Genomic DNA, 22,423 nt, shown 5'->3' on the forward strand with positions numbered 1-22,423 from the left:
CTGGTAAAAGGCCAATTGTTTTCCCCTTCACATAGCTAATTAATGTGGTTTCTACTGTTGTTTGCATGTTTATTTTCTCCTTTAACATGATTTTTCCCCTTTGCCGTTCTAAAGGACATTTTCTTACAAGATCACACCTCTTGAGCAACTAGTAACAGTATCACTTACTAGCTTGCAAAATAACATAGACACTTCATTTTTTATTTTTATTTATTTTTTTATAAGACAAGGTCTCACTCTGTTGCTCAGGCTGGAGTGCAGTGGCACGATCATAGCTCACCGCATCCTTGAACTCCTGGGCTCAAGCAGTCCTCCCATCTCAGCCTCCCAAAGTGCTGGGATTACAGGTGTGAGCCCCCACACCCGGCCTGACTCCTCATTTTTATTATTTTCTGAGAATTTCCCACTTACCAAATTTATGTCAGTTGTATAGTTTGCAATGGCAGTTAATTTTTTCCAAGCTCTTTTCTAGTTTGTCTGAAATACTGCTTTAAATGCTTTATAGGTTGTTGCGTTTGTGAGAAGCAGAGGAAAGAAGCTAGCTTACCAAGAGTTAATGAGTGGTGTGTTTATATATTTAGATACTCTCTCTCCATCTTTTCATTTGGGGAACTTACATTTCTTTGGTTCAAAAGAAGGGAGGGAGCAGCTGCCCTATCTTGCGCTTGCTCTGGACACACTCCTTTGCTAAGCTAGCCCCTTTCCTCGCTTGTCAATCACTCCAGGTGGGGTGGATTAGTAGAGGGAATGCTCACTGTTTTCTCATCTTTAACCTACAGGCACATAGCGGTTTTTTCTTTCTTTTCGAGACAGAGTCTTGCTCTGTTGCCAGGGCTGGAATGCAGGAGCGTAATCACAGCTCACTGCAACCTTGACGTTGTGCGCTCAAGTGATCCACCCTCCTCAGCCTCCAAGTAGCTGGGACTGCAGACATGTGCCACCACACCTGGCAAATTTTAAAAAAATACTTTTAGTAGAGATGAGGTCTCACTCTGTTGCACAGGCTGGTCTCAAACTCCAGAGCTCAAGTGATCCTTCTGCCTCAGCCTCCCAAAGTGCTGGGATTATAGGTATGAGCCACCAGAGCTGGCCTATTTTTCTTCATTTTGCATCTACTTTAGAGACTAGTGAATGTGAGAAAATAATGTGAACACAAGAAAAGGCTTCTTCTGGCTTTTACAGTTTGCTCAGGAGATGCAAGCTTTAAGAATACTAAGGAGAAATGAAGAAAATAGAAACTTGAGAGTCGAAAGGAGATCTTTCACTTTACACCAGTTGCATTGTCTTTTTTTTTTTTTTTCTGAGACAGAGTCTTGCTCTGTCACCCAGGCTAGAGTGCAGTGGCACGATCATGGCTCACTGCAACCTCAGCCTCCTAGTAGCTGGGACTACAGGCGCCCACCACCATGCCCGGCTAATTTTTTTTTTTTTTTTTTTTTTTTTGAGACAGTCTTGCTCTGTTACCCATAGGCTGGGGTGCAGTGGCACAATGTTGGCTCCCTGAAACCTCCACCTCCCAGGTTCCAGCAATTCTTCTGCCTCAGCCACCCGAGGAGCTGGGATTACAGGCACGCATCACCATGCCTGGCGAATTTTTGTATTTTTAGTAGAGACGGGGTTTTGCCATGTTGGCTAGGCTGGTCTTGAACTCCTGACTTCAGATGATCCACCCACTTCGGCCTCCCAAAGTGCTGGGATTACAGGTGTGAGCCACCGTGCCCGGCTAATTTTTTTTTTTTTTAATTTTTAGTAGAGACGGAGTTTCACCATGTTGGCCAGGCTGGTCTCAAACTCCTGACCTCAAGTGATCTGCCTGCTTCAGCTTCCCAAAGCATTGTCTTTTTTTAAAATTTTTTTTCAACATCTAAGTCTTTATTAAGGTGAGCTTATACAAACAAGCATCTATGCCAGTGTGGGGGTGAGGATGGGAGAGGAGAGTGGGGCAGTAGGAAGAAGAGCATTCTCATTTTTTGATAATAAAGCTCCAGGTTCATCCCATCGTGGATTTCATAGTCCCCCAGAGACACATTGTCCTTAAAAATCGTGTACCACTTCTTCAGGACAATCTTGTTCCAACGGGTACCAGTTTAGGCTGCAATCGGTTTCTTTTTTTTTTTTTTTTTGAGATGGAGTCTCGCCTTGTTGCCCAGGCTGGAGTGCAGTGGTGCAATCTGGGCTCACTGCAAGCTCCACCTCCTGGGTTCATGCCATTCTCCTGCCTCAGCCTCCCAGTGGCTGGGATTACAGGCGCTCACCACCACGCCCAGCTAATTTTTTGATTTTTAGTAGAGACGGGGTTTCACCGTGTTAGCCAGGATGGTCTCGATCTCCTGACCTCGTGATCCACCCACCTCGGCCTCCCAAAGTGCTGGAATAACAGGCATGAGCCACCGCGCCCGGCCGGCAATCGGTTTCTTAAGGTCCCCAATGGTATCATCCGTGTTGCATTTAGCATGGACCTTCTTCCCCAGATGGTCGTTGCAAACAACCTCCATCGTCCTAGCTGGAGCTCGAATCGCCTGGAACCTGTCGACACCACTAGCTCCTCAGCATTGTCTTTCAAATGGACAATTCGAGGCCGTTTACTACAATGTCTTAATGAATAATAAGGCAGTTGTGTGAAGAAACATTGCTTTGAAGGTGTGTAGTCCTAGCATAATGTAGTAACTTAGCCTTATTTATTATATCAGGCGTCTGTTGCTTCTTGCTATTCATGTCTTTCTCTTTCACATTTGACCAAAAAATGAGCAATTTCCCGCATTGTTGGCACTAATAATGCTACGGTAGGAGTGGGCACTGATGTTAGGAATTTGGGGAGCACATGACCATTCTGAAATGGCCTATAAAAGTGGTAGGACTTTGGGTATCAGTGCATATATGCACATCACCTGCCAGGGAAAGGCATCAAAGAAGAAATATACTGATGAGGCCGAGCACAGTGGCTCATGCCTGTAATCCCAGCACTTTGGGAGGCCAAGGCAGGCAGATCATTTGAGATCAGGAGTTTCAGACCAGCCTGACCAACATGATGAAACACTGTCTCTAATTTAAAAAAAAACAAGAACAGGCCGGGTGCGGTGGCTCAAGCCTGTAATCCCAGCACTTTGGGAGGCCGAGACGGGCGGATCACGAGGTCAGGAGATCGAGACCATCCTGGCTAACACAGTGAAACCCCGTCTCTACTAAAAAAATACAAAAAACTAGCCGGGCGAGGTGGCGGGCGTCTGTAGTCCCAGCTACTCGAGAGGCTGAGGCAGGAGAATGGCATGAACCCGGGAGGCAGAGCTTGCAGTGAGCTGAGATCCGGCCACTGCACTCCAGCCTGGGCCACAGAGCGAGATTCCGTCTCAAAAAAAAAAAAAAAAAAACACACAAAAACAAAAAAACACCCGGCTGTGGTAGCACACACCTGTAATCTCAGCTACCCAGCGGGCTGAGGCAGGAGAATCACTTGAACTCAGGAGGTGGAGGTTGCAGTGAGCTGAGATCATACCACAGCTCTTCAGCCTGGGCAACAGAGCGAGACCTCATCTCAAAAAAACAAAGGAAAAAAGAACTATACTGATGAGCCAGTCTTTTTTTTTTTTTTTTTTTTTGAGATGGAGTCTCACTCTGTCGCCCAGGCTGGAGTGCAGTGGCTGGATCTCAGCTCACTGCAAGCTCCGCCTCCCGGGTTCACGCCATTCTCCTGCCTCAGCCTCCAGAGTAGCTGGGACTACAGGTGCCCGCCACCTCGCCCGGCTAGTTTTTTGTATTTTTTAGTAGAGACGGGGTTTCACCGGATTAGCCAGGATGGTCTTGATCTCCTGACCTTGTGATCCGCCCGTCTCGGCCTCCCAAAGTGCTGGGATTACAGGCTTGAGCCACCGCGCCTGGCTGATGAGCCAGTCTTGAATGAAATGAGAACTTTCCCAATCTGTGAAGGCAGCTGAATAATGAAGAGAGGGAAACAGAGGTAAGTGCCTGACCTGTGTGGTAGAGCATAAATCTTTCCTAAACAGGCCCTCAAAATGCAACTTGGGTTGGCTTTTTTTTTTTTTTTTTTTTTTGGCCCATCATTGGCTGTTAGGTTAGCTTTGATGTCCCTTTTGTCTGAATTGCACTAGTAAAAGTCAATACAAAGATGCCTTTAAAATATATGTGCAAATCCTAAAAATAAGTGTGTGATCTAGTTCCATTAACATGTTTGACTTCATACTTTAATACTTCTTATTTTTTATTTGTTTTTTTAACCAACATACCAGATTCCTGAATCATACTTTCACAGTCCACGTGTTTTTAGGAAACTGATTTGAGACTAGGTACTTTTTGAGAAATACCACATGTCAAGATGCTAAATTTAATGTTCACAGTATGAGAATGATCCATGCAGGCAGCTTGACCTCTCCAATGCCTTTATCACCAGATTCACAGTCCAATAACACACTTATTTAAACCCCTAAGGTTACAAGTAATTCGTGTCTTTTTAACTCTTTTTATCAAACGTCGCTGTCAGTGAAAGCAAGTGTCTGTTAACCTGCTTGGCCCTCAGCTCTGTGGAAGTCTGACCTGTGAGTATCACAGCTGTGTATTTTAGGTTTCTCTAGTGCATCTCAGTTTCATAAAATATCCTCTTGCTCCCATGGCACTCAGACTTGTCAGACCGTTTGTCCCAGATATTTTGGGTTCAGAAAGTATCTTACCCAGAAGGTAAGATTTTATTTTATTTGAGACAGTCTCACAGTGGCACCACTCGGCTCACTGAAACCTCTGCCTCCCGGCTTCATGTGATTCTCCCGCCTCAGCCTCCTGAGTAGCCGGGATTACAGGCATGTGCCACCATGCCCAACTAATTTTTGTTACCACGCCCGGCCAATTTTATCTTCTTTAGCATAGATAGTTGCAGAGGTCCAATGGTGAAATCGAGAGATTGTTAGTCCTTCTGGGTTTGAAAGCTGAATGTCAGCTGTGTACACATAAGGAGGAATTGCCAATATTATTTTTATACATTGAAAATTCCAAATTCCACAAGAACAGTGTTTCTCTTTCAGCATTTTCCTATTTATAGTTTATATACAAGTTTTTTTTTTATTTTTTTGAGACAGAGTTTTGCTCTTGTTGCCCAGGCTGGAGTGCAATGGCATGATCTTGGCTCACTGCAACCTCTGCCTCCCAGGTTCAAACGATTCTCCTGCCTCAGCCTCCCGAGTAGCTGGGATTACAGGTGCCTGCCACCATGCTCACCTAATTTTTGTATTTTTAGTAGAGATGGGGTTTCACCATGTTGGCCAGGCTGGTCTCGAACTCCTGACCTCAGGTGATCTGCCACCTCGGCCTCTCAAAGTGCTGGGATTGATTACAGGCAGGAGCCATCATGCCCAGCCCATATAAGTGTATTATAATCAACTCTTAGGAGTTTTATTAGGATAACATGAATGTATAGGCTGCAGTTTAAGTTATAAGTCGCAAACTTTTTCTGCAAAGGGCCAGATTGGAAGTATTTGAGACTTTCACAACTACTTAACTCTGTTGTAGCATGAAAACAATCATAGACAATATATAAGCAAATGAGTGATTTCGTTCTAATGAAACTTCATTTATGGACACAGAGATGTGAGTTTTGTGTCAGTTTTATGTACCAGAAAATATTCTTATTTTGATTTTCTTAACCATCTAAAAATGTGGAAACTAGCCAGGCGTGGTGGCTCACGCCTGTAATCCCAGCACTTTGGGAGGCCAAGGCGGGCACCTGAAGTCAAGAGTTTGAGACCAGCCGGTGCAATGTGGTGAAACCCCTTCTTTACTAAAAATACAAAAATTAGCCAGATGTGGTGGTGCATGCCTATAATCCCAGCTACTCGGGAGCCTGAGGCAGGAGAATAGCTTGACTCCAGGAGGCAGAGGTTGCACTTAGCCGAGATTACATCACTGCACTCCAGCAAGACTCCATCTCAACAGCAACAGCAACAAAAAAGTGGAAACCATTCACGTGCTGTACAGAAGCTGACAGCCAGATTTGATAAACACCCCCTGTAACTGATGAAAATATAGTAGTAAATGCACAGCAGCATTTACTAATGATTTTTAAAAGTTACCTGATTGTTTTGGAATGTGAAAAGGTTCAATATTAGGAAGAACTTAAAAATACTGTAGTCATGTTTTGTTTGTGTGAAAACTAAGAGTGGATGTAGGAGTGTTTGATTTTTTTCACTTTTACTGATCATATTGCTCATAAGAGCACGGTGCACCCGCCACCGTGGGATTAACCTCAAAGAGCAGTTTGATGCTTAGAAGGTAAAGGGAGCATCGGTTCCACTTCTTCTGAGGACTCATGTGGAACTATTCTTTTGGCACTTCATCCATGCTTGTTTTCAGTTGTCCAGTTGTGTAACTGGTATACATGGAAAGTAAAGGAATCCCATGAGAATGGTTAGTTTGAACTCTAGTTATCTGGGGAATTTACCCCCTTGTGCGCATGAACGTGTGATCATCCTTCTTATATTTCTTTAAATTTTAAAGCCAATATTTCAAAGCTTAAATAGCTTACATAGTATAAAGGTCATCTGTCCAACTCCATACTTTCATAGCATACAGGGAGCACAAAAAGGCGAGAAGTGATGGCCGGGTGCGGTTTCTCACGCCTGTAATCCCAGCACTTTGGGAGGCCGAGGCGGGCAGATTACGAGGTCAGGAGATCGAGACCATCCTGGCTAACACAGTGAAATCACGTCCCTACTAAAAATACAAAAAATTAGCCAGGCATGGTGGTGGGTGCCTGTAGTCCCAGCTACTCGGGAGGCTGAGGCAGGAGAATTGCTTGAACCCAGGAGGTGGAGCTTGCAGTGAGCCCAGATCCCTGAACTCCAGCCTAGGTGACAGCAAGAAGTGACTTACTCAAAGCCACAGTATTAGTTTGTCCTCGAGCTAGGACTGAAACCGGGTATCTTGTTTCCCAGTTTGGTACTCCTTCCACTGTAGGAGCCAACCTAATGACTGGCCTTTTTTTCCTACCTTTGGTAAATTTGCAGTATATTCTGTGAAAACAAAAAACAAAAAGAAACAGGCCTAAGGGGAAAAAGAGAAAGAAAGAAAAACCCCACTAAACAGTTTTGACATCTCTTTAACTAAAAAGGGTTAAAGTTGGCAAAGCAAATTTTCTGGAAGACTTTCATTTCCTCTGAGGCATTCTGCTTTCATTTCTGCTAGCTGTCACTAGGTAATTGATGTGTTTATTGAGAGGAGTGCAGACACGTGGTTAGGTTTATTTCAGGTACAGATAACTGAGGGGAAGTAAGGCTATAACTACTCTTTGAAAAGCACTTTTTATGATTTTTAATTGTTCTTAAGTTGTTAATTTTGAAAAAATGCTCTTAAAATTTATTCACATTTTATAAATGGAAAAGTACTTGTGTCAGGGGCTTTAATGGGGGGAACCTCCTAGAATAAAGTTTTGTCACTAATATTTTTCATATCTGCTTCTGTAATCTGCCTCCAGGATTTCCGTAATTCCAGTGCCATCCAGCCACTTCTTTTTTTTTTTTTTTTTTTTTTTTTTTGAGACGGAGTCTCGCTCTGTCGCCCAGGCTGGAGTGCAGTGGCCAGATCTCCGCTCACTGCAAGCTCTGCCTCCCGGGTTCGCGCAATTCTCCTGCCTCAGCCTCCCGAGCAGCTGGGACTACAGGCGCCCGCCACCTCGCCCGGCTTATTTTTTTGTATTTTTAGTAGAGACGGGGTTTCACCGTGTTAGCCAGGATGGTCTCGATCTCCTGACCTCGTGATCCGCCCGTCTCGGCCTCCCAAAGTGCTGGGATTACAGGCTTGAGCCACCGCGCCCGGCCCAGCCACTTCTATATACCATCTAGAGAATGAGTGGCTGAATATGTTTTCACACATTCACTACACTTTTTCCTGACTTCCTCTTACTTTTTTTTTTTTTTTTTTTTTTTTTTTTTTTGAGATGGAGTCTCACTCTTGTCGCCCAGGCTGGAGTGCAATGGCGCTATCTCAGCTCACTGCAACCTCTGCCTCCTGGGTTCAAGCGATTCTCCTGCCTCAGCCCCCCAAGTAACTGGGATTACAGGCACCCACCTCCACGTGGGCCCAGCTAATTTTTTGTATTTTTTGTAGAGACGGGGTTTCACCGTGTTAGCCAGGATGGTCTCGATCTCCGGACCTCGTGATCTGCCTGCTTCGGCCTCTCAAAGTGCTGGGATTACAGGCATGAGCCACCGCGCCTGGCCCTTGTCCTGCTTTTTAAAGCCTGACTGCACTGTTCCTTGCCTGCTTCTCTGATCTCAGTTTGCAGACCTATTGCCTGCTTCCTTCAGAGCCTTTGCACCGGCTATTCTCTGCTTGAAATGCTTTTCCCTCTTTTTTTGCAAAGCTGCCTCATGCTTGTCACGTACATCTCAATTTAAATGTTACCTCCTCAAAGTGGAGCCTTTCCAGACTGTGTAAAGAAACCATCTAGAAACTCAATCTGACGGTCAGGTGTGGTGGCTCACACCTGTAATCCCAACATGTTGGGAGGCTGAGGGGGGTGGATCACTTGAGGCCAGGAGTTCAAGACCAGCCTGACCAACATGGTGAAACCCCTTCTCTACTAAAAATACAAAAATTAGCTGGGCATGGTGGTGGGTGCCTGTAATCCCAGTCACTTGGGAGGCTGAGGCAGGAGAATCCAGGTGGCAGAGGTTGCAGTGAGCCGAGATCACACCATTGAACTCCAGCCTGGGTGACAAAGCGAGACTCTGTCTCAAAACAAATAAACAAAAACTCTATCTGACATCACCCTGATTGTCAGCATCTCACCACCAGCCATCCTCCCTCCCTCCCTTTCATCCTCTCTCGTTCCCTCCCTTCCATCCTCCCTCCCTCCCTCTCTCGTTCCCATCCTCCATCCCTCCCTCCCTTCCATCCTCCCTCCCTGTCTCATTCCCATCCTCCATCCCTCCCACCATTCCATCTTCCCTCCCTCCCTCCCTTACTTCTTCCTCCCTCCCTCTCTGATTCCCTCTCCCCCTCCCTCCCCACTATCTTCTGTCCCTCCCTCCTTCTCTCTCCTCTTTCCCTCCCTTCCTTCCTTTTCCACATGTGTTCCTTCATTTGTCGAGGGTCTCCCTGCTGCTTCAACGTAGGCTCTATAAGAGTAGGGCTTTGACTGTCTTAATCACCACTTTATATTCAGGGCCTAGAACAATACTTGGTACATAGTCGATGCTCAATAAATATGTTTTGAATCAATGAGTAAATGGACAAATAAATGAACTTTAAGCCATTTGCCTTAAAATTCTATGAAAGTCAGTGCAGCTTGTTGGACTGAGTGAGGAAATAAAGCTAAAGGACAACCAAAATATTTCCTGCAGAGCTGGCTCAAACAACTGAGCTGTGGGGAAGGGCTTCCACAAAATCAACGACAGAATGTCAGGAACTTGCACAATTCAGAGCCAGGGGTCACAGGCCTCAGACTTGGGGTCTGAGCCTTTCTTCAAGTCGTCTGGTCAACTAGGCCTCTTGGCCGGGGCTCAGTGATCTCTCTTCTACTGCTACACTTAGTTTATCACAAGGGATTCTGTTCTGCTTGGTCATTCTTTCCTTCAGAAATATGTACTTGGAGCCTCCTTTGTATAAAGTGCTGGGCTGTATGTTGTGAGAAATAGAGATGAAATAGTTATGGGGGAGGTGCCTGATTCAAAGATCTTCTGATACAATAGGGAGAAGTAATACGTAAATAAGTATTTTGGTAGAAAAATAAGAACTATAAGAGATAAAATCAAGTACGGGCTGGGTGCAGTGTCTCACGCCTGTAATCCCAGCACCTTGGGAGGCTGAGGCAGGTGGATCACCTGAGGTCTGGAGTTCAAGACCAGCCTGTCCAACATGGTGAAACCCCATCTCTACAAAAATACAAAGATTAGCCAGGCATGATGGCAGATGCCTGTAATCCCAGCTACTCGGGAGGCTGAGGTGGGAGAATCACTTGAACCCAGGAGGCAGAGCTTGCAGTGAGCTGAGATTGCACCACTGCACTACAGCTTGGGTGACAGAGCGAGACTCCATCTCAAAAAAAAAAAAAAAAAAATCAAGTGCAGTGGGAATTCGAGCAGAGGGGGGATTTTCTCCTGTTAAGGAGCTCCCAGAAAGCTTTTATGGAGGAGGTAGTGTTCACCTTGCACCATAACAATTCATACATAAAGAATATTTAGGCCGGGTGCGGTGGCTCACACCTGTAATCCCAGCACTTTGAGAGGCCAAGGTGGGAGGATCACAAGGTCAGGAGATCAAGACCATCCTGGCTAACATGGTGAAACCCCGTCTCTATTAAAAATACAAAAAATTAGCCAGGCGTGGTGGCGGGCACCTGTAGTCCCAGCTACTCGGGAGGCTGAGGCAGGAGAATGGCGTGAACCTGGGAGGCGGAGCTTGCAGTGAGCTGAGATCTTGCCACTGCGCTCCAGCCTGGGCGACAGAGCGAGACTCCGTCTCAAAACAAAACAAAACAAAACAAAAGAGCGTTTAGTTTCATTTGGCCTGGAAGAGTTCAGGTGCCTGTGTGCCTCACGCTTCTGGGTTCTGGGGCTGGAGATCAGTAATCACCTCACTGGATAAATTTCCTCCAGTTTGGTATATAAAAATTGAGACACATACTTTCTGTAAAAACTGTCAAAGTGCAGCTGAATTTAAAAAAATATGCCATGTAATAATGTGCTTGGAACAGAATGGGTGTTCATTTCAAGCAGCAGGAACGCTGTGCTCACCTGTTATGTATAAGTGGCAGCTGAAACATGTACCAGATTATAACTCTGCCGCCATCCAGGTGCAGCTGTAGCATCTTACATTGTTATCAGGATTCTTCCACATTTTAGGATCCACATTTTGGGAGTAACAGTTACTGTTTGCCAAAAATTACCTCCCAAGCCCAAATGAAGAGGTCCTACCAGGGCAGCAGGCAGCTAGAAAGAATTAGGAGATGCCTGTTACCCGCAGAGAGAGCCTTCCTTATGTGGCCAGGACCGTGGAAAGCCCAAAGCCAAGGGACCTGGGAAGTCAGCCAAGGACGCTTGCCTGGGTGTCTCCTGGCTGGTTTCTCTGCGCTGTGGAGCCACCTATGTTTAGAACCTCTTGCCGCGCTCCCTCTGCTGAGCTTATATTTATGCTAGATCAAATGTTTAAACTGCTTTTCTCTTTGTGGATCATAAATTTTAGAACAGAAAATGTGGGTTCTGGAGGGTGTGAGAGACAGGGACAACCATATGTGTTGCTTCAGTAGATGCTTCAGAGAAAGAAGACACTTCGTTCTCTAGTTGTTCACCCAACCCAATATGGTTTCTGCTCCTTAAGCTACATTCCTATAAAGATTAGCTTTCAGTTGCTACCGCCAAGAAATAGTTCAAGTGCTGCTTACATTGTATTTTAACTAAAGATCTCAAGAACAAAAAGAAATCCCTAGATGCTGACATTCCAAGCAAACTTAGGTCAGGGGTGGAGGCAGGGAATTGACAGATAAAGATTTCGGTGAACAGGCGGTTCTCACCTTAGGTGAGTTCACACTGTGCAGGGGTGCTTGGTGGGATGGTATCCACTTCTTTCATCTTTGAGATATTTAAGGGGTGCCTACAATAAGGGGATACCCAATGTGCCTATCTTGACACATTCAACATGAGTTCCTTTTTTTTTTTTTGAGACAGAGTCTCGTTCTGTCGCCCTGGCTGGAGTGCAGTGGCCAAATCTCAGCTCACTGCAAGCTCCGCCTCCCGGGTTTATGCCATTCTCCTGCCTCAGCCTCCCAAGTAGCTGGGACTACAGGCGCCCGCCACCACGCCCGGCTAGTTTTTTGTATTTTTTAGTAGAGACGGGGTTTCACCGTGTTAGCCAGGATGGTCTCGATCTCCTGACCTCGTGATCCACCCGTCTCGGCCTCCCAAAGTGCTGGGATTACAGGCTTGAGCCACTGCGCCCGGCCTCAATGTGAGTTCTTAAATTCCCAGCTAATGGGTTGGATCCCCGTTCATTTTATAGGCAGGATGGCTCTATTTGGATGACCCTTCTCAAAAGTAGAAACAATAAAGGCAAACAAATCCTTCCAAGAGAGAGTATGGGGTTATGGCAGACAAGGTAAAATGCCTGTCACAGGAGATAAATTATTTTGCTCATTAATGAGTCATCTGTCCTTTGATTTCTCAAAGTCCTAGAGAAACAGGACCTCAGCTGACAATGACCTGAGGGGACCCCTACAGTGTTTCAAGCAGTGGGTGGAGGAGGAGGTGCCTTCCTGGTTAAGAAATTATTCCTGAGCCCTTGTAGAGGACAGTCCAGCATAGGAAATTCTGGAACTGCAAGATGAAAATGTGTGCCAGCATGCTTCTACTTTCAGGGTACAGTCTGAGGCCCTAGGGAGGAGGAGTTCCTCAAGTGCTTTGACCTCTTGCCAGGACAAAGATGGAGAAGTATTTAGAAGCATCTGGATTTGTTAGCTCTTCAATTTTCCTCCTTCACTCCTCACCCCACACACAGAGCCTCAGGAGAGACCAGCTTCACCCCCTTACCAGCAATACTGAAGAATCACCCCCCACCCACCTCGGGATCACCGATCTCCCTCCTATATGGGAACCCCGACCCTTGGAGAAAAACTGCTGACCCTACAGACTCCCCACATTCACCTAGAATGCAGCCAGAGCAGAGTTTTGAGTGAGGTAATCAGTCCTTTAGGGGGACCTGTTTTTCCAGCTTTCATTTTTCTCCCCTTGTTTCCTTTATTTCTAGAATTCTAAGAGCTGTACTGTTCATTGTTTCTAGCCATCATTATTAAGGGAGAGATATGGAAACATTCCCATGGTAACAGTTTCATCTCAAAATATCTGAATGCCATTAGCTGCCTTTCCACTCCAGGGAAAGATGAGATTTTTTAAAAAAAGAAATCTTTCTTCTCAGAGTACAGTTGACAGGTCCTCTCCACACTGCAGGGAGGCCTGCCCAGATCAGCGAGATGGGAAAGGGCTCAGAAAGCCAAATTTGTTTCTTAGCTGACTTCACTTCCTGAACATTTCAAAAACTTCTTATTACATGGTTCTGACACCGACCCAGAGAATTGCTGGTGGAAGTACTGATGAAAACACCAACATCTCTGGGGGAAATCATCAACTGGGAGCACATGAGATGGGCCAGCACACACTTGGCTCAAAGACCCACAGACCATACTGTGTTACTGGAGAGCGACAGGTGTGAATAAACTCAGAGGTATGTGCTGGTCGCCATCAGAAAGCTGGGGAGAGAAAATGGGATAGGAAGCATTTTACCTCACATTCATGACACGCTTTATGGCTGGCCAAGGGCTTTTCATATTGAAATGGGATGATGGAGGAGATAGGACACATTTATCTTAAACACGTGTCTTAATTATCTATTGCTGGTGGGGTGTGATGGCTCACACCTGGAATCCCAGCACTTTGGGAGGCCAAGGCAGGTGGATTGCTTGAGTCCAGGAGTTCGAGACCAGCCTGAGCAACATGGTCTCTACCCATCTCTACAAAAAAAATTAAAAAATTTGCCAGGCATGGAACTGTACGCCTGTAGTCCCAGCTACTCAGGGTGCTGAGGTGAGAGGATCTCATGAGCTGAGGAAGCAGAGGTTGCAGTGAGTTGAGATCGTGCCACTGCCCTCTAGCCTGAGTGACACAGCAAGACCCTATCTCAAAAAAAAAGTGTGTATATATATATATATATATATATATATATAATTACATATAGCTGTGTAACAAATTATCCCAAAACTTGGCAGCTTAAAATAAACGTGTTATCTCACAGTCTCTGTGGGTCAGGAATTTGGGAGCAATTTAGCTGGGTGATTCTGGCTCCAGGTCACTAATTAGATTGTATTCAGACTGTCAACCAGGGCTGCAGTCACCTGAAGGCTTGACTGGGGCTGGGAGATCCCTTTCCAAGATGGCACAGTAGCCATTGGCAGGAGGCCTCAGCTTCTCACCACATGGGCCTCTCTTCACACGGCTGCTTGAATGACATGACAGTTGGCTGATCCCAGAGCAAGTGACCCAAGAGATAGAAAACAGGAGGAAGTTACACTGTCTTGTTTGACCTAGTCTCAGAGGGCACACATCATTGCTTCTGCTGTATTCTGTTCTACAGAAGCATGTCACTAAGTCCAGCACACATGTTTGGGGAGGGGAATCAAGCCACCTCTTGAAAGGAGAAGTATCAAGGACTCTGTGAACATGTTTTAGGACCACCATGTCATGGCAGTTATGAAAACGAATGTATCAGTGCTGTATGTACTGATATGAAGCAGTCTCCAAGATGTATCTTCAGTGAAAACAGCATGATGCAGAATACTAGGTAAGTCTGGATACTATTTATGGTTTTAAAAAGGGAAGAGAGAGCCGGACGCGGTGGCTCACGCCTGTAATCCCAGCACTTTGGGAGGCTGAAGCGGGTGGATCACAAGGTCAGGAGATTGAGACCATCCTGGCTAACACGGTGAAATCCCGTCTCTACGGAAAAAAATACAAAAATTAGCTGGGTGTGGTGGCGGGCACCTGTAGTCCCAGCTACTCAGGAGGCTGAGGCAGAAGGGCATGAACTCAGGAGGCAGAGCTTGCAGTGAGCTGAGATCGCGCCACTGCACTCCAGCCTATGCGACAGAGTGAGACTCCATCTCAAAAATAAATAAATAAATAAATTAATTAATTAAAAAGGGAGGAGGGATAAATACGCAATTGTGCGTAGACTACCTCTCAGAGGATATACAATAAACTGGCCTCAAGGAGGAGGGCTGGGGACAGGTGGGAAAGAGATTTGCTTTCTATACCTTTTGGATTTCATTTGAGCAAGTATCAGTCTTTAATAATAAAATTTAATTTCAAAAATAGATTAAAATAACATAGAAATAAATAACATTGTTGAAAGAATTCAGAATGACCAGTTTGAGATAGAATTTTTTTTTTTTTTTTTTTTTTTTTGAGTTGGGGTTTCACTCTTGCCCATCAGGGAGTACAGTGACAATCATAGTTCACTGCAGCCTCGCCCTCTCGGGCTCAGGCAATCCTCCCACCTCAACCTCCCAAGAACCTGGGACTACAGGCACATGCCACCACACCTGACTAGTTTAAAAAAATTTTTAGAAGAGGTGAGGTCTTGCTAGATTGCCCAGGCTCAAATTCCTGAGTTAAAGCAGTCCTCCTGCCTCGGCCTCCCAAAGTGCTGGGATTACAGGCATAAGCCACTGTGTCCCTGGCTGGAATTCATTTTTTAAAGCTGTTGGGGCCAGCAGTGAGCTATAATTGTGCCTGGATGACAGAGCAAGACCCTGTCTTGAGGAAAAGGAATAAAGCTTTCAGGGTAGATGATTTTAGGGGATTGGTTTGTTTGATTTCTTGCTTGTTTTCTTGGAAGCAAGTGTGCTTTCTTGGCAGGCACGTTTTGAAATAGGAGGCTATAAGCAAGATGTTGAAGGAAAACAGACCAAGCTCTCTGAAGGAGAGCACTTGGAAGAGAATCTCATCCAGCTCTCATCCCGTGCGCGCCCACCTACCTAGACTTGCACGTATCTGCTGTATTTTCCCTTCTGTGACTACAGAGAAACTGTCCCTAGGCAGCTCCTTCGGTTAAGCACTAGATTCTTCCCTCTGTCGTCTGCATCCTTCAACAGTTCCCCCTGTCTTTCTTGGATCTTTGATTTGTTTTCCTCTGGATTTACTAACAAAGTTATTTCCCCCATATGAAAAAAAAATATCTCTTCGTCCATATTTCTCTGTTCCCTTTATAACTTGCTTGAAAGAGTTTCCTCAGTGTCTCCTATTCTGTCTCTTTTCAGAACCTGAGATATAGCTCACACTCCATAAAATTCACCTTTTTAGCATGTACAATTCAGTGGCTTTTTAGTATAGTCACAAACTTGTGCAACCATCACCACTGTCTCATTTCATCACTCCAGAAAGAAACTGTACCCATTAGCAGTCCCTCCCCAGTCCTTTCTCCGAACCCCTGGTAATCACTAATCTACTTTCTGTCTCTACGAATTTGCCTCTTCTAAATATTTTATGTAAATGGAATCATACAATATGTGGATCCACCAAGGCAGGCAGATCACTTGAGGCTGGAGTTCGAGACCAGCCCGACCAACATGGCGAAACCCCATCTCTACTGAAAATATGAAAATTAGCTGGGCGTGGTGGTGCATGCCTGTGATTCTAGCTACTGGGGAAGTTGAGACATGAGAATCACTTGAACCCAGGAGGTGGAAGTTGCAGTGAGCTGAGATCACCTGGGCAACAGAACAAGACTCTGTCTCAAAAAAAAAAAATTATGGATATTTTGGGTTGTTTCCTCCTTTTCATTATTATCAGTAATGCTACAAACATTCATATGCAAGGTTTTGTATGGGCATATGTTTTCAATTTTCTTTTCTTTTTTTATGACAGGGTTTCATTCTGTTGCCCAGGCTGGAGTACAGTGGCATGATCTCGGCTCACTGCAACCTCTGCCTCCCAGGCTCATGTGATCCTCCCACTTCAGCCTCCCCGGTAGCTGAGACCACAGGCACATGCCACCACACGCAGCTTTTTTCTCTTTCTTTCTTTCTTTTCTTTTCTTCTTTTTTTTTTTTTTCAGAGTTTTGCTCTCGTTACCCAGGCTGGAGTGCAATGGCTCCATCTCGGCTCATGGAAACTTCTGCCTCCCAAGTTCAAGTGATTCTCCTGCCTCAGCCTCCAGAGTAGCTGGGATTACAGGCATGTGCCACCATGCCAGGCTAATTTATTTTTGTATTTTTAGTAGAGACAGGGTTTCTCCATGTTGGTCAGGCTGGTCTCGAACTCCTGACCTCAGGTGATCGGCCCGCTTCAGTCCCCCAAAGTACTGGGATTACAGATGTGAGCCACTGTGCCCGGCTACTCTTTCTTTCTTTCCCTTTTTTTTTTTTTTTTTTGGTGGAAACACAGTCTTGCCATGTTGCCCAGCCTGATCTCCAACTCCTGGGTTCAAGCAATCCTCCCTCCTTGGTCTCCCAAAGTGCTGGAATTAGGCGTGAGCCACCACACCAGGCCTAGGACTTTCTATACATAAGACCATGTCATCTGCAATTAGAGATAGTTTTATTCCTTCCTTTCCAAAGTGTATGTCTTTTACTTATTTTTCTTTCTTAATTGCCCGGCCTAGACCTCTCAGTACAATGTTAAGTACAAATGACAAGAGCAGACATCCTTGTTTTGTTCTTAGGGGGGAAAGCATTCAGTCTTTTCAGGAGTAAGTTACGGGTTAGCTGTGGGTTTTCTCTTTTTTATTTTTTTTATTTTTTGAGACAGGGTCTTGCTCTTTTATCCAGCCTGTAGTGCAGTGGCATGATCTTGGTTCACTGCAACCTCCGCCTCCTGGGCTCAAGCAAGCCTCCCAGCCCCCAAGTGACTGGGATCACAGGCACATACCACCATGCCTGGCTAATTCTGTTTTGTTTGTTTGTTTATTTGTTTTGAGACGGAGTCTTGCTCAGTCGCCCAGGCTGGAGTGCAGTGGCCCAATCTTGGCTCACTGCAAGCTCCGCCTCCCGGGTTCGCATCATTCTCCTGCTTCAGCCTCCCCAGCAGATGGGACGACAGGCGCCCACCACCAAGCCCAGCTAATATTTTTGTATGTTTAGTAGAGACGGAGTTTCACCATGTTAGCCAGGATGGTCTCGATCTCCTGACCTCATGATCCACCTGCCTCGGCCTCCCAAAGTGCTGGAATCACAGACGTGAGCCACTGCGCCCAGCCTTTTTTTTTTTTTTCTTCAGATACAGAGTCTTGCTGTGTCACCCAGGCTGGAGTACAGTGGCACAATCTCAGCTCACTGCAACCTCTGCCTCCTGGGTTCAAGCAATTCTCTTGTCTCAGCCTCCCGAATGGCTGGGATTACAGGCACGTGCCACCATGCCCAGCTAATTTTTGTATTTTTAGTACAGATGGGGTTTTGCTATGTTGGCCAGGCTGGTCTTGAACTCCTGACCTCAAGCAATCTGCCTGCCTCAGCCTCCCTAAGTGCTGGGATTATAGGGGTGAGCCACCACACCCAGCCTCCGGCTAATGTTTGTATGTTTTAGTAGAGACAGGGTTTCGCCATGTTGCCCAGGCTGAGCTGTGGGTCTTTCACAGATGTCTTTCATCAGATTAAACCAATTCTCCTCCTAGTTTGTTGAGTGTTTTTATAATGAAGCAACATTGGATTTTATCAAGTGCTTTTTTTTTGTTTACTGAAATGATCATTTGTTTTTTGTCCTTTATTCTATTCATAGAGTATATGTATTACATTGATTTTTGTATGATGAACCAATCTCGCATTTCTGGGAAAATCCTGTTTGGTCATGGTATATACTTCTTTTTATATGTTGTTGGATTCAGTTTGTTAGTATTTTGTTGAGGACGTTTGCATCTATAGCATAAGGTGTATCATTGTATAGTTTTCTTGTGATGTCTCTGTCTAGTTTTGTTATCCAAGTAACACTTTTTTTTTTTTTTTTGAGACAGAGTCTCGCTCTATCGCCCAGGCTGGAGTGCAATGGCACGATCTCAGCTCACTGCAACCTCCCTCTCCCGGGTTCACGCCATTTTCCTGCCTCAGCCTCCTGAGTAGCTAGGACTATAGTGCCCACCACCACGCCCGGCTAATTTTTTGTATTTTTAGTAGAGATGGGGTTTCACTGTGTTAGCCAGGGTGGTCTCAATCTCCTGACCTCGTGATCCGCCCACCTCGGCCTCTCAAAATGCTGGGATTACAGGCTTGAGCCACCGCGCCCGGCCCCAAGTAACACTTTTCATGGTAATACTGGCCTCATAGAATGAGTTGGGAAGTGTTCTCTCCTTTTCTATTTTTTGGAAGAGTTTTTGAAGAGATTGATGTTCCTATTCTGTCTTGAGCCGCTCCTCCCAGCTTGTTGCCTCCCCTACCATACCGAAACTGCTCTTGTAAAGGTCTCCAATGTCCTCCACATTGCCAAATTCAACAATCGGTTCTCAGCCACCGTCTTACCCTCAGCAACAGCATCTGATCTCAGCCACCGTCTTACCCTCAACAACAGTGTCTGATCTCAGCCACCGTCTTACCCTCAACAACGGCATCTAATCTCAGCCGTCGTCTTACCCTCAGCAACAGTGTCTGACACATTTCCTTTCTCCTCAGAGCACTGTCTGCTTCTGGCCTCCACAATCTCCTGTTTTTTTTTCTGCCTCGCTGGCCACTATTTTCTGGGCTTCTTTGCTGTATTGTCTTTCTCTATCAGATATCTTAATGGTGAAGGGACACAGGGCTGAGTACTTGACACATTTTTTCTGTCTCTTCTCAGATTTTTGGTAATTTTATTTCTCTCCTAACTTTAAACACCAACTATATGCTGAAGCCTCCCAAATTTAGAGCCCAAATATGGTCTCTCTCTTTATCGTTGGATTCATATATCCTCTGCCTATTAGACGTCTTACCTTGGATGCTCAATGTATATCTCAAACTCAACATGTCCAAAATTAAACTTTTGATCTATTCCACCAAAATCTGCTGTGCCCACCATCTTCCCCATCATTATTAACCACAACTTTAGCTTTTCAGTTGATCAGTCCAAAAATATTTGAGTCATCCTTATTGGATACTTTCTTTCCCTCACTCCCTACAGTCATTCTATTAGCAAATCCTATTGGGCCTACCTTCAAGATAATCAGAGAGTGACCACCTCTCACCACCGTCATGATTCAATTCTCTCCCTAGTCTTTCTCTAGCTGGGATTGATGGAATAGGCTTCTAACTGGTCTCCCTCCTTCCCCCTTTGCCCACCTTCAGGCTGTTGCTGGGACAGCAACCACCTGAGAGTTCCTATCATAAATAGATGTTGAATTTTGTCAGATGATTTTCCACATCTATTGAAATTATCGTATGTTTTTTCTTCTTCAGTCTGTTAATATGGTAAATAACATAGTTTCGGTTTTGTTTTGTTTTAGGTAGGATCTCTGCCTCCCAGGCGGGAGTGCAGTGGTGCAATCATGGCTCACTGCAGCCTTGATCTCGGCTCACTGCAGCCTCGATCACCCAGGCTAAAGCAATCCTCCCACCTCAATCTCCCAAGTAGCTGGTACAATGGGCATGTGCCACGATGCCTAGCTGACATTTTAGAAACAAAGTCTCATTATAAGGTCTCATAATGTTGCCCAGGCTGGTCTCAAATTCCCGAGCTCAAGCAATCTTGCTGCCTCAGCCTCCCAAAGTGCTGGGATTACAGGCATGAGCCACCATGCCCAGCCAACATGGATTTGCAAATGTTAAACCAAGTTGCTGTGCTAAATTAACCCTATTTGGTCACGATGTATTATTCTATTCATATATGTTAGAGTTGACTTGCCAACATTTTAAGAATGTCTGAACCTATGTTCACGAGGGATATTGGTCTGAAGTTTTCTTTTCTTAAAATGTCTCAAGTGTTTGTTGAGTGTATAAATGAGAGCCTGTTGGTCCAAGGGGGTGGGTGGGAGAGTGTAATAAGAAGGAAAAAATAGGCTGGGTGCGGTGGCTCACACCTGTAATCTTAGCACTTTGGGAGGCTGAGACAAGCAGATCACCTGAGGTCGGGAGTTGACCAACATGGAGAAACCCCCGTCTCTACCAAAAATACAAAATTACCCAGGTGTGGTGGCGCATGTCTGTAATCCCAGCCACTCAAGAGGCTAAGGCGGGAGAATCACTTGAACCTGGGAGGCGGAGGTTGCAATGAGCCTAGATCGCACCATTGCACTCCAACCTGGGCAATAAGAGTGAAACTCCGTCTCAAAAAAAAAAAAAAAAAAAAAAAAAAAGAAGAAGAAGGAAAAAAATTAGCACATTTATAGAACTGTTTCCAAAGCCCTTTTCACATATCATTTATCATAACCTAGAGGTAGATATTACTATCATGCCCATTATAAAAGAACTAAGGCTAAAGGAGTTTAAGGAACCTGTGCTAGACTTAGGTAAGCAGCAGGACTGGGACTTGAACCCATGCCCTCTGTCTGCAGATGCCGTGTTCGAGGTTAGTACCCAGTTAGTGAAGACCTTTAGGGACAGGCAGAAGGGCTCCTTTCAGCTTCAATTATGCTTGTGACCATTTCCCAAAGGAAGGAGCAGAGCTTCTGCCATGAACATGATACAAGTAATTCCATGTTTCTTTCTTCCAGCATCTTAAGAAAACTCCAGCATGGCAGAATGAGCACTCCACCTGCAGATGCCCAGGAGAGCCTGAGACTTATTTTTAGCCAGAATAGGAAAATGCCGAATATCTTCTAGGAGAGTTGGCAGCTGGCGGGCTGCTGATACAGCTGTGTTTATATAAGCTGGTGCAGAGGGGAGAATGATGGTTGCAAAGGACGCAGGAGGTGCTTAATCCACCTATACACTTGCTGAGGTTTTCTTGGGAAGTTCTGGTCAGGAGTTACTGTTCAGGAGAGAGGGTCATGGAGACAGTCTGGAGATTGCCTGGAGCATAGGTGCGACTGGCTTCCTCGAGTCAGAGCATTTGTCAAAGCCGCCCTTAAAACACCTGTCCACTGGTTCTTGGCCTCTTCCCACCTTATGATCCAGGGGTAAATAAAAGAACAGAAGCTCTTTCAAATGGTGCCGTTTTATTTATTTTTTTGAGACAGGGTCTCTGTCGCCCAAGCTGGAGTTCAGTGGCGCCATCACGGCTCACTGCAGCCTCCATCTCCTGGGCTCAAGCAATCTTCCTGCCTCAGCCTCCTGAGTAGCTGGGACTAGAGGCCCACACCCCTGCCCCCAGCTTTTTAAATTTTTTTGTAGAGGTGAGGTCTCCTTATATTGCCCAAGCTGGACTTGAACATCCTAAGCTCAGGCGATCCTCCCACCTCTGCCTCTCAAAGTCTTGGGATTACAGGCATGAGCCACTGTACCTGACCCTCAAGTTTTAAAGCATAGCGATTCACCCGATTCTGACCATACTTCTCAGATGTGCTTGGTGAAAGCAATCTGTAACACCCCATCCTACAGAAGCTGTCAAATAGTTTTCTCACAGAGGCAGCAAAATAAGGCTTTTAAAGGAGTTACCTATGGGCTCTCAAAGAGAATTAAAGTAAAACCTTAGTAAGGATTTTTTTTTTAATATATATTTTTAAAATGTTCAAATAAAAACAAAAGTAGACTAGTATAATGATCTGTCACGTACCCACCACCAAACTTCAACACTTCCCAACATGGTCTATCTGTTTCATTGTTCCCCCACCCCCTCTGGAATTATGCTGAACAAATCCCAGATAGCCCATTATTTCATCTGAAAATACTTCAGTGTGTACCTCTAAAGTATAAAGAATCTTAAAACCAAACCAAACCACAATACCATCTTCACACTTTAAAAATAACTACTGGCCAAGCATGTTGGCTCATCCTGGCACTTTGGGAGGTCAAGGTGGGCAGATCGCTTGAGCTCAGGAG

At 45.3% G+C, this 22,423-nt stretch overlaps 1 protein-coding gene across 5 annotated transcripts in view; it reads left to right on the forward strand.

Moving 5' to 3' along the window:
• The window catches only part of RHOT1 (ras homolog family member T1), a 107,823-nt gene that overhangs the window by 84,396 nt on the left and 1,004 nt on the right, over positions 1 to 22,423 (forward strand). The window lies entirely within an intron of this gene.

This window comes from Macaca fascicularis, chromosome 16, assembly GCF_037993035.2.
Source record: "Macaca fascicularis isolate 582-1 chromosome 16, T2T-MFA8v1.1".
NCBI classification, from domain to species: Eukaryota; Metazoa; Chordata; class Mammalia; order Primates; family Cercopithecidae; genus Macaca; species Macaca fascicularis.